A 9,824-nucleotide genomic window follows, 5' to 3' on the forward strand; every position below is an offset into this window, starting at 1 on the left:
CCTAGCGCCCCTGCTGTTATGAACAGTTTTACCCGGGCTGAGAGTGCATGTGTTTTCCATCAGTTTTCCCACTATACTTCTACCCCCACCTGCGCTTCTGTCTCTCACTACAGTCATTCTCTCCCCCATGATGCTGTTTTGCCCTTGTGCTTCTTCCCATCAACTGGACCTTGTGCTTCTCTTCCCCTCCAACCCATGTCCTATGTTGCTTTTCCCACCGACACCCTCCTTTTTGCATCCATACATCTGCTTAAAAAAATTGTTATTTCACACTACTGTCTTTTAGATCCAAAACGGTGCAGTAAATAAAAAGAAAAAAAATGCTGACACCTACAAAATGACATAGCCACATCATAGCACCCTTTCCCCTCCTCTTTGGCCATGCTTCATAGCATTGCTAAAACTATTGACAATACCAATAGGCCCAGTTAGATCTCAAAGGCGATACCTATTGGCTTTGCCAATGCTTGTTTGATAGCGGCAACGATCACTGCCAGGCCAAGACTGAGAATGTATTGAAGGGATGTTCCACCCCGTAGATACAGCCCTGTGAACGGAGATGTCCTTAAGATAACAGGAAGTAAGATGGCATGGTGAACGCTGATAAGTACCCAATGGTGGCAAGAGTGAACGGGGTTCAGTTAAGGAGTTGGGATTGGAACCCACATGGAGTTCGCGTTTACAGGTGGTTGGGGGATAGTTTGTCCCTGCATTAGGCGAGGTGTTGTTAGGTTGTAAGGCTAAGTGCCAGGTATATATAATTAAGATTGCAGGCATGTCACATTAAAATAACACTCTACACAGCAAGGTATCTATTACAAGTTGCAAGGGGCGGTGTAATCGGAGATACCCTCTGGGCAACAGCAAGTGGCCCGGTGTTTCCAGACCTGAAATTTCACCGGACTGGTTTCGCTCTGAATGGAAAAACTGGGGCAGGGGCTGCAGGGCAGACGTATCCTTTCAGAAATAATGGGGAATCTGTAAAAAAGGCCTAAGAGGCGAGTCGGTTGTGATTATACCGTCTCGTCTACGGAATCCTCCCCCTCCTGCTGCTGTTCCATGGTCTGCCCCCCTCCTGTTACATAATACATTAAAGCGCTCTCTTCTCAATACCCAGCGCTGTGCTCTGATTGGGCTCTCGGTTCCATTCCAGTAATTTCCCTTCATTGATTCCCGCTGGTGAAGGAAGGCGCGCGCGCTGCTGCTCCCAGGCTTTCCAAGACAGCTGACAGAAGCTTCGCTTTGGGCTGTAAATCGTACAGTCCTGTGACGCGCCTCGAATTGATTAAGGCATCTCGAGCACAGAAGGAAGCCTCGCATAAAAGGAATGACTATCGGATAATCTCCCAGATTTTCAGTGCTGCTCTGGCAATGCCTCGCAAGGGGTGCTGGTTACAAAGAACACAGGGTGCGGGGATATAATTTCAGGCAAGTTCAGGGTTACTGTGCGTCACACGAAAAGATTATCTTGTGCTGTGCTGTGATATTGTGCTATTCCCCCACTTCTACCTTTCATTACTTTTACGTTTAAGAACTGAGGAGTCACGAGTCGAGTTTTATGCATGAGAAATTTTGGGGCATATTATCAAGGAACGGTGTTAAATTATCGCCGCTTTAGCGGCAGGAAAAAAGGCGATAATGGGCTTGATAATATGCCGTAGAGAATTCCCATAGAAGCCCATGTTAATACCAAAACATGGGCTTCTATGGGAATTCTCAAGGGCATATTATCAAGCCCATTATCGCCGCTTTAGCGGCAGTTTCCTGCCGCTAAAGCGGCGATAATTTTAACGCCGTTCCTTGATAATATGCCCCTAAGTGTTTATTTAGAAAAAAGTGCAGGGACTCCAATTAAATGTTATTTTTACGAACCCACCGCTTGCCCAACCAAATGCCAGGTTTGCAGAAAGCCAAGACTGCCATTTTTTTTATTTCACCTCCCGTCTCTAATCCACCACCCCACTCTGTCTATTTATCTCAGCTATAAAAGTTCTTCTCCCTTCATAACTGTTTTCTGATCTTTCGCTTCTTCTTTCTCCATTTTAATTATTTCTCTCCCATGCTCTTCGTAGTCTGACGAAGAAAAATAAGTCATATTCTCCAAAAACGAGTCCACCTACATACACCCACCTGCACAAATTAAGCGTTGCCATTAATTCAGTTTGGTAACGAAGCATTATTTTTACGTATAATACTTAGGGGCGACATGGGCCCTACTTAATGCGAGCAAGGACAATAGACCTCCTTCCCTCACAGATGGGTAGTGAAAAACTATCAGGATGGGCTGCAGTGGCCCATCGTGTCTCTGAGCCCCGGTGTCACTTTGCCTGCTGCACTAACAGCTGCACCATTAAAGGTGTGTACTGCGGTTGTATGTTTATACAACGCATTCCGTTGCAACGCATGCCTTTACCACGCATGCGTTACAACGGAATGATTTTTTAACGCATAACCTTTTCTTCTAATTCTTGCGTGGTGACGTCGTACGTCGTTAAGAGGAAACGGAAGTTTTTTTCCGTTTCCTCTTAAATGACGACGATTGCCTGCATAATATGACGTGATTTCAGGTGAGGTTTTTATTTGGGGGGGAGACCCCCCAAACCCCCCTTGTTTATTTTGAACCTTTACCACATATGCCTTTACTACATACCTCGTAGTAAAGGTATGCGTGGTAAAGGCTTTCATGTTAACCACGCATGCGTTGTAATGCATGCGTGGCTAATGTATTAGTGGAAACGGCCGCGTTGTAGTGGCCGTTTCCCGTGTACTGCTTGGACCACGGTTTTGTACTCGAGCGTATAGACGCAAGACGCAGCTGTGCGTATGTTTTGAACAAAATCGGGTTATCTGTATGCAGCGGCGCGGCTACCATTTGTACAGTCAGTTCAGTGCACCAGCTGTAGTTTCTTTTCAAGTGCCAGTGTCGACCTGTGGTTTGGCTCAATGTTAACTATTGGGAGGGGTGGAGGACAGGGAAAGAAAAGCATTAGATACTGGCCCCAGGCGGGCAGGGGAGTGGAGCACAGAATTCAGCGAGACGGTCTCTTGCTAGGCATCATGGCCCAGGGGGATCTATAAGAGGATGACTGCACCGCCAGTCAGCCAATTAAAACGCAGCTCCCCTCTAGTGGGCACCAAGGCTCTGTTCCATGATGGGAGGCAGAGAAGTGTCTGCTGGCACGTGGGTGAGTGTCCCCAAATAAATTATAAAGGCCGCCGCAATGCCCCCATTTGAAGTGAAAGCAAGCTGCTTGCAATTGCGGCACGCACGCGAGTCGCGACCGGGTCTCCCTACAGCTACGCCTGACGTCACCAGGCCGAAATGCGCAAGACCGTTGCAGGCAACTGCAAACGTGAGGTGCGTGCGTGCCGTCTGCAGAACACCGATGTACTGCAGAAAAGTTCAGATTCCGGTGAGCCAGCCTGTTATCTTTTCCTTGGACAAAAATCTCCTCAGTACACATCTCAGTCTCTGATCATGCTCAACTTGGTTCTTAGCAAACACCAACACGTCATCCTGGTAACACATGACGCCAGGGATGCCTTTCAGGATGTTGCCCATGATTCTTTGGAAGACGGCAGCCGCCGATACTAGGCCGAAAGGCATCCTTTTGAACTTGTATGCCCCCATGGGTGTCACAAAAGCAGTGAGTTCTTGAGACTCCTCGTGAAGTTTTATCTGGAAATAGGTCGAGGTGAGATCGAGGGTGGAGAATACCTTGGCACCCTCTAGCATGCTCATCATCTGGGTGATGTTCGGCAAGGGGTATCGGTCAACGACGACCTCTTTGTTGAGTGCCCTCAAATCAATGCAGAGCCGGACTGACCCATCCTTTTTCTTCGCTGCCACGATGGGCGCCAACCATTCGGTCGCCTCCACAGGTTCGATAACTCCAGCCTTGCACAGTTTCTCCAATTCAGTTCTGACCTCCTCCTGAATGGCTATGGGGAGTCTTCTGACTTTTGCCACAACGGGCTTGGCATCCTTCTTCAATTTGATTTTGTGGCAGTAGTTCTTCAAACACCCAAGCCCTTCCCTAAACACCTCTTCAATTTCTCTTGTGATGTCAGCCTCCCCTTCCTGTATCTCCTGTATCAAAATCTGGGGATTGCTGTTGGGATTGAGGTACACCCCTAACCCCTTTTGAGCACGCCACCCCAAGATGTTGTCCCCTACAGTGGACACATATACTTTGGAGACTGTGGACCTGTTTCTGTACTCAATTTTACTCAGGAAGTACCCTTTCATGGAGATGGGGCGCCCCGCATACCCCCCTGGTCTAAGGTCTAATCTCCTCAAGATTATCTTGCCTTTGGACACACGTGAGAACTCCTTGGCATTTATGATAGTTATTCGAGAACAAGAGTCAAACAATGCATCTAGGTCAACATTCCCAACTTTTATGGTGTCCTTAGGACTATCAACTTGTTCCTCTTCAACCTGCGCTGTAACTTCTTTACCCAAGGGGTTTCTGGGACCTGGCGCCTTCAACTCTTGCACCTGCACAACAAACTCGTCGCTCACCACATTCGTTCTGTCTCTATTCTGTCTACTGGCCCCCTGCCCACTCTTGCAAAACTGCTTGAAATGGCCCTTCTTACCACACTTGTTACATGTGAACCTGAGGGCGGGACACTCCTTGTCGTTGGCCAGGTGCCCTTGTTTCCCACACCTGTAGCAGGTACCTTTGTATGACCCTCCCGGTCTGCTTTCCTTCTGCTCCTTGCCCACAGCCTTCTGACCTTTAACAACAGACACAGTCTCGCATTCGGACACCACCTCACTGACATTGACCTTGTCATCGACCTTCTTCTCCCCTGCATCTTGCTTAATCTCTTTGACGCACTGCAACATGTGCTCTACCTGCTTGGCTATGATGAGAACATCTCTCAACGGGGGGTCATCTTTAAGCCATAGCTCTTCACGCACTCGTTCCATCCTGCAGGTCAAAACAAACTGGTCCCTAATTCTCTCCTCACTCGCTCCCCCAAACTTGCACGTAGCGGCCAATTTCCTCAATTCCGACACAAAATCTTCTATGGACTCTCCTTCCTTCTGAGCCCTTTTCCCAAAATGGTACCTCTCCATGATTGTGCTCGTCTTAGGGAGATAGTGCAGATCTAGCTTCTTTAGGCTAATTTCAAACTCATTCAGCCCTCTTGCCTCCTGTGCCCCTAAATCTGGGAGATGGTCAAGAACTTCCTCCCCTTCTGCGCCCAGGTAATAAGCTAACAAAGCAACTTTTCTTTCTAACCCTAAGTTAGGCCCACACACAGTAGCGTAATTTAAAAAAACTTTTTTCCATTTCTTCCATAAGATGGTGGGGTCACCTGGGTTTGTCAGGAAAAAGGGTGGAGGGGTTACACTTTGCATGTTTCAATCCACAACAGTCTATGTATGAGCTAGGAACCTGTAAGCCTGCACCAACCCCCTTGTGAGACTTGAAGGAGTGGATGCTACCAGCATGTACTAACAAGGTATGCCTGGAGATGCAGCTAGAAGCCCCTTACAAACTTGAGCTTCAAAGGTCTTTTAACATGTGAATAGGTCAGCAGTGGGGAGGTGAAAGACAATTACAACATGAACACACTCCCCTTATTTGTACAGACATTCACTCAGGGGCAGAATGTGCTCCGTGCTGAACTTGCTCCAAGAACAGTCAATGTTCCGCTAAGGTGCAGTACTCCTTTTCATTGACATCGGTCAGGACAGTATTTGAAGAGCCCTTTAAGTTGTAAATCCACTTCTATGTGCGTTTGCTCGATGGGATTAAACTCGCCAGCAGTTCTCTTCATGCGCAGGAAAACCCTCCATCAAACCACATGCGGCGCGCCTACTTTAACAACCACAGCTCCCCTGTCGTTCCCTGTGGCGCCTGTACACCGTGGAGTGAGAGGAAGGTTCCAGAGCCTAGCACTAGCGGCGAAACTTCCTCAAAACAGCAGGGTCACTGTATGAAGAGCTCCACACCAAACGGGTCACAAGGCAGATAAACCTCGACAGCTGCATGCAAGGCAGCCTCCTAACCCACGCAGTCGTGGTATGCTCGTACTCTTAACATGCAGTACAGTTCGAGTCTCTTCAAGTTGGTGCACAAAGCCTTCACACGCAGGATGCCGTGTGTGCGCCTCTAGCTTCACTTTCTTATTCCTTTCATCGCCCTGTCCGACCACTCACAGAGCCATCTAAGCTGCGCTAGTTCCGATATTCCTTTCATCTGCCAGCAACACAGCGCTCCTCCGTTAGATTGCGCGCTGAAACAAATTCGTCAATTTCTGTCATAAACCGGGCGTCTCTCCCCTTTGGCAGCTGTCAACGCGTAGCTCGTCAGGGTCTAAGGTAGCGCGCAGGGCTGGCACACAGGCGTACTCCACGTCTAGGGGCTACACACCAACCTTTTGATGTCTTCTCAGATACTTCACACCCTTTCGTGTTCGGGACAATCACAATCGACGCTGGCTCAGCCTTCCCGTCCACCGCCTGGTAACCTGATACACTCTCCAGTTCCTCGGCAGGTTAACTCGAGTCAGCTGTTCCGTTTATCTTCCATCCGGCGTGTTGAGGTCGCAGAAGTCACCCTCGTCGCCAGTGTAGTGACGGCCGTAAATGACAAGCAGGGTCGTCAGTGTAGGTAAACAGGAAGATTTATTATTTAAGCATCAAACAACTGCGACCTCAGCCACAGCCTCTTGGTAACGCTGTCCTCGCCTCAGTGTCCCCAGCGCTCGCCCTGGAACGCTGGTCGCGGTGACATTCTAAATGATGTCACCGCGAGCAGCACCATTACACGCGGAGCCGCCGGGGGGCAAAGAGGGAGATACCACACCAGGGCGTACACTGACTCCGTGACACACACATCTCTAGGCGGGTCAGCCCTGCTGCCCGTGGCATAGTTTAAGTGGTTTTTGGGAGCGCGCCGCCCGACGTACATTGGTGACCCATGGCCAGTCCGGACCAAGATGCTGCAGTAGAGAGTGGTGGTTCGGCCTCAGCAGGCGGCTTGGCTGCGCTGCCCTGTTTAGAATCGTTGCAGTGAACCGACCCAGAATCGTCCTTCAGGATTGTAGCAAAAAGCAGTGTAATGTCCAGACCCAAATCCTTTCCCATGGTGCATCACAACTGCAGAGAGGTCAAAAATAAAGCATTCTGGTATGAGCGTGTTTGTTGATTACCTGCAACAGTAGGGCTCCACTACCACAATCAATCAATGCCACGAGAGCCACAAGGGGGTCCTGCACCGTGGGCGCTGCCCGGACCATCGGACAGTGCGGGGCGGGGGTGGGGGGGAGACCGACCATAGTGCCACACTGTTCCCCTGACCTGCCTACGAGGTTTGTTCAGTATGCAGCTAAAGTAGAACTGTGCGTCTTTGGCCCACTATATCTTATATTGCCAAGGGTTAATATGCCTGATGTAAAAAAAAGTCTGCCACCATTACAGAACTGTATTGTATGTGGATAGCTCAGTGGGTTTCTGCTTTTGTGACAGAGATCCCTTTCTTACTTGTGGTTCAGCCGCACCTGGAGCTGAGGTCGGGGTGGAGGGTGTTGATTATTTAAAAAATAAATAATAGCTTTGAAAGCATCTGCTGCAGAGTTTAACTTTCTTGTTGCACAAATGAGTGTGATTTCCGATTTTTGTCTGTTTCCATGGACTTCATTGCATAATTTTGGTTGCAAGAAAGAGTCACTTTAAGTGTCATACATTTATTCACTGAATATCTCTCACAAATCCACTGAATCTATAAACATTTCACACACAAGCAATTTGAAACATTAGCAGCTGTGCTTAAATGGGTGTAATGTCTAATATTTATATGTTTCCCTTGCCTTCATTGCTTGATTTGCTTGCTATAAAGTGTCACTCATATTTGTGGAAATGCCACTCATAATCACACTGACATTATGAAAGTGTCACACATAGCATTCTGAAACCTTGGCAGCTATGGTGGTGAGGGGGGAGTATTTTTGGACTAGGCCTGAGCAACCTGACTGATGGATGAGGTCGAGGATCGGTAGCATAAGGGAGACTAGTGGGCTCTTCATCCTGTGTGAGAGTACAGCAGAGAGAGAAGAGGGACAGATGGCAGATCAAGCAGTCAAAGCCTTCCCAACCGCGGCAGAAGACTGGCGGGAAGGTGGGGGCGGGGGTGGGGGTGTGCCACTCCCACCTTTTTCACTCCACCATTCCCTAGTTCAGATGTGACTAACTCTTCCTTCCTTTATGCCCGGCCTGCTGTTAGCTGTACATCCGGTGCCAGCTGCGCCCCTCCACGTGCACAAACAATAAGCTGAACATCGCAGGCATTACCCTACAATTGCAGAAACTTAGACATGGTCGCCGGTTGTACAGTGGGGTGTCGGAGAACATTCCATAAAGTATAGAACCCTGCAAATGCTGGTCATTTCTACGTTTTTATTTCTTTATTTAAAATGTTATACTATACGCAGACGACAAAGTACTCTACAGTTTTTTTTTTACAAAAAAAATGTGAGAAATGATTTCAAGTAATAATCATACACATTTACAAAGAAATGTTCAGGATGACGTCAGAGCATTTTCAGCGAGGGTAATAACCAAGAGAAATAACCAAGGATTGGGAACACCCAGTGGTGCTCGAATAATTTTCAGAGTGGTGTCGCTGCCATCAATGCTTCATCACTGAACTCACAATCTTGTACATATATCATTAAAGCATGGTGTGTTCGCGCATTGTCATTTATAGACAGCACAATCTCAATTGAAGGGGTCACTTAACTTGCAAAGACATCCAGTTTTACAGATAAAACTAATATAGTGCACAAGCGATGTGTGGAAATCGGGTGTCAATCAATCAAACAAACAGGATTTGCATAGTGCTACTTATCACCTGTGTGGGTATCTAGGCACTGGGGGGTGGGGGTGGTGCTGCTGATGAGGGACGTTAATTGAATAACCATGTTTTTAGGCCCTTCCTGAAATCCTGCAGGGTGGCAGTCAGTGTGTTCTTCTTTGTACTGCCGGTCACCGGTGTATTAAACTGTGTAGCCTTGGACCGTGTCATGTATTGTGCATGTAACTTGCATGATCGAGGTAACTATTAGCGGCGATACTACGTGTCTCTGTCGTTTTTCCCCAGCACCCCTCCAACCCCCCCCCCCCCCTCACCCCTCTCCCCAGGGGCGGCAATCTGAGGGATAGCCCCGGGCGCCACAAGCTCTAGCTACGCCCCTGAAAAGGCGGCAAAGCCACCATTTGGCGCCTGTTCTGAAGGTAGGAAACTAACCAATCCCGGGCCCGGCCAGCTACCCCAATCTCTTCCAGTCTGCTGATTAATGTGGCGTGGTTGACCGTGTCGAACGCGGCCGACATGTCGAGCAGCACTAAAAAAGCTGCCCGACCAGTGTCGACCCGCGAGCGAAGATCATCCAGGGCCACCACCAGCTCGGTCTCCATGCCATGAGCTGGCCGGAAGCCGAACTGAGCCACATCCAAACAGACATTAGTCTCCAGAAAACTGGACAGAGACTTGGTGACAAATTTCTCCAAGATCTTAACGGGTAAGGGAGCAGCGAAATAGGCCTATAGTTCGCCGAGCAAGTGGGGTCCAGCGTGGCCTTCTTCAGAAGAGGAGAGACCACTTCTAGTTTCCAACTTTCAGGAACCGTGGCGGTGCTAAAGGACTGGCAACAAGTAGAGTAAAGAGGGGGAAAAAGTTCCTCCTGGAACAGCTTCTAGAATTTATGAGGTAGCGGGTCCAGCGGGGAGCCTGAAGACACACCGTTGGCCACAAGACAAAAATCCTCGTAGGAAGGGAGAGTGAAATTGTCCAGCCGTGGGCACC

Source organism: Lissotriton helveticus, chromosome 11, assembly GCF_964261635.1.
Source record: "Lissotriton helveticus chromosome 11, aLisHel1.1, whole genome shotgun sequence".
Taxonomy (NCBI): Eukaryota; Metazoa; Chordata; class Amphibia; order Caudata; family Salamandridae; genus Lissotriton; species Lissotriton helveticus.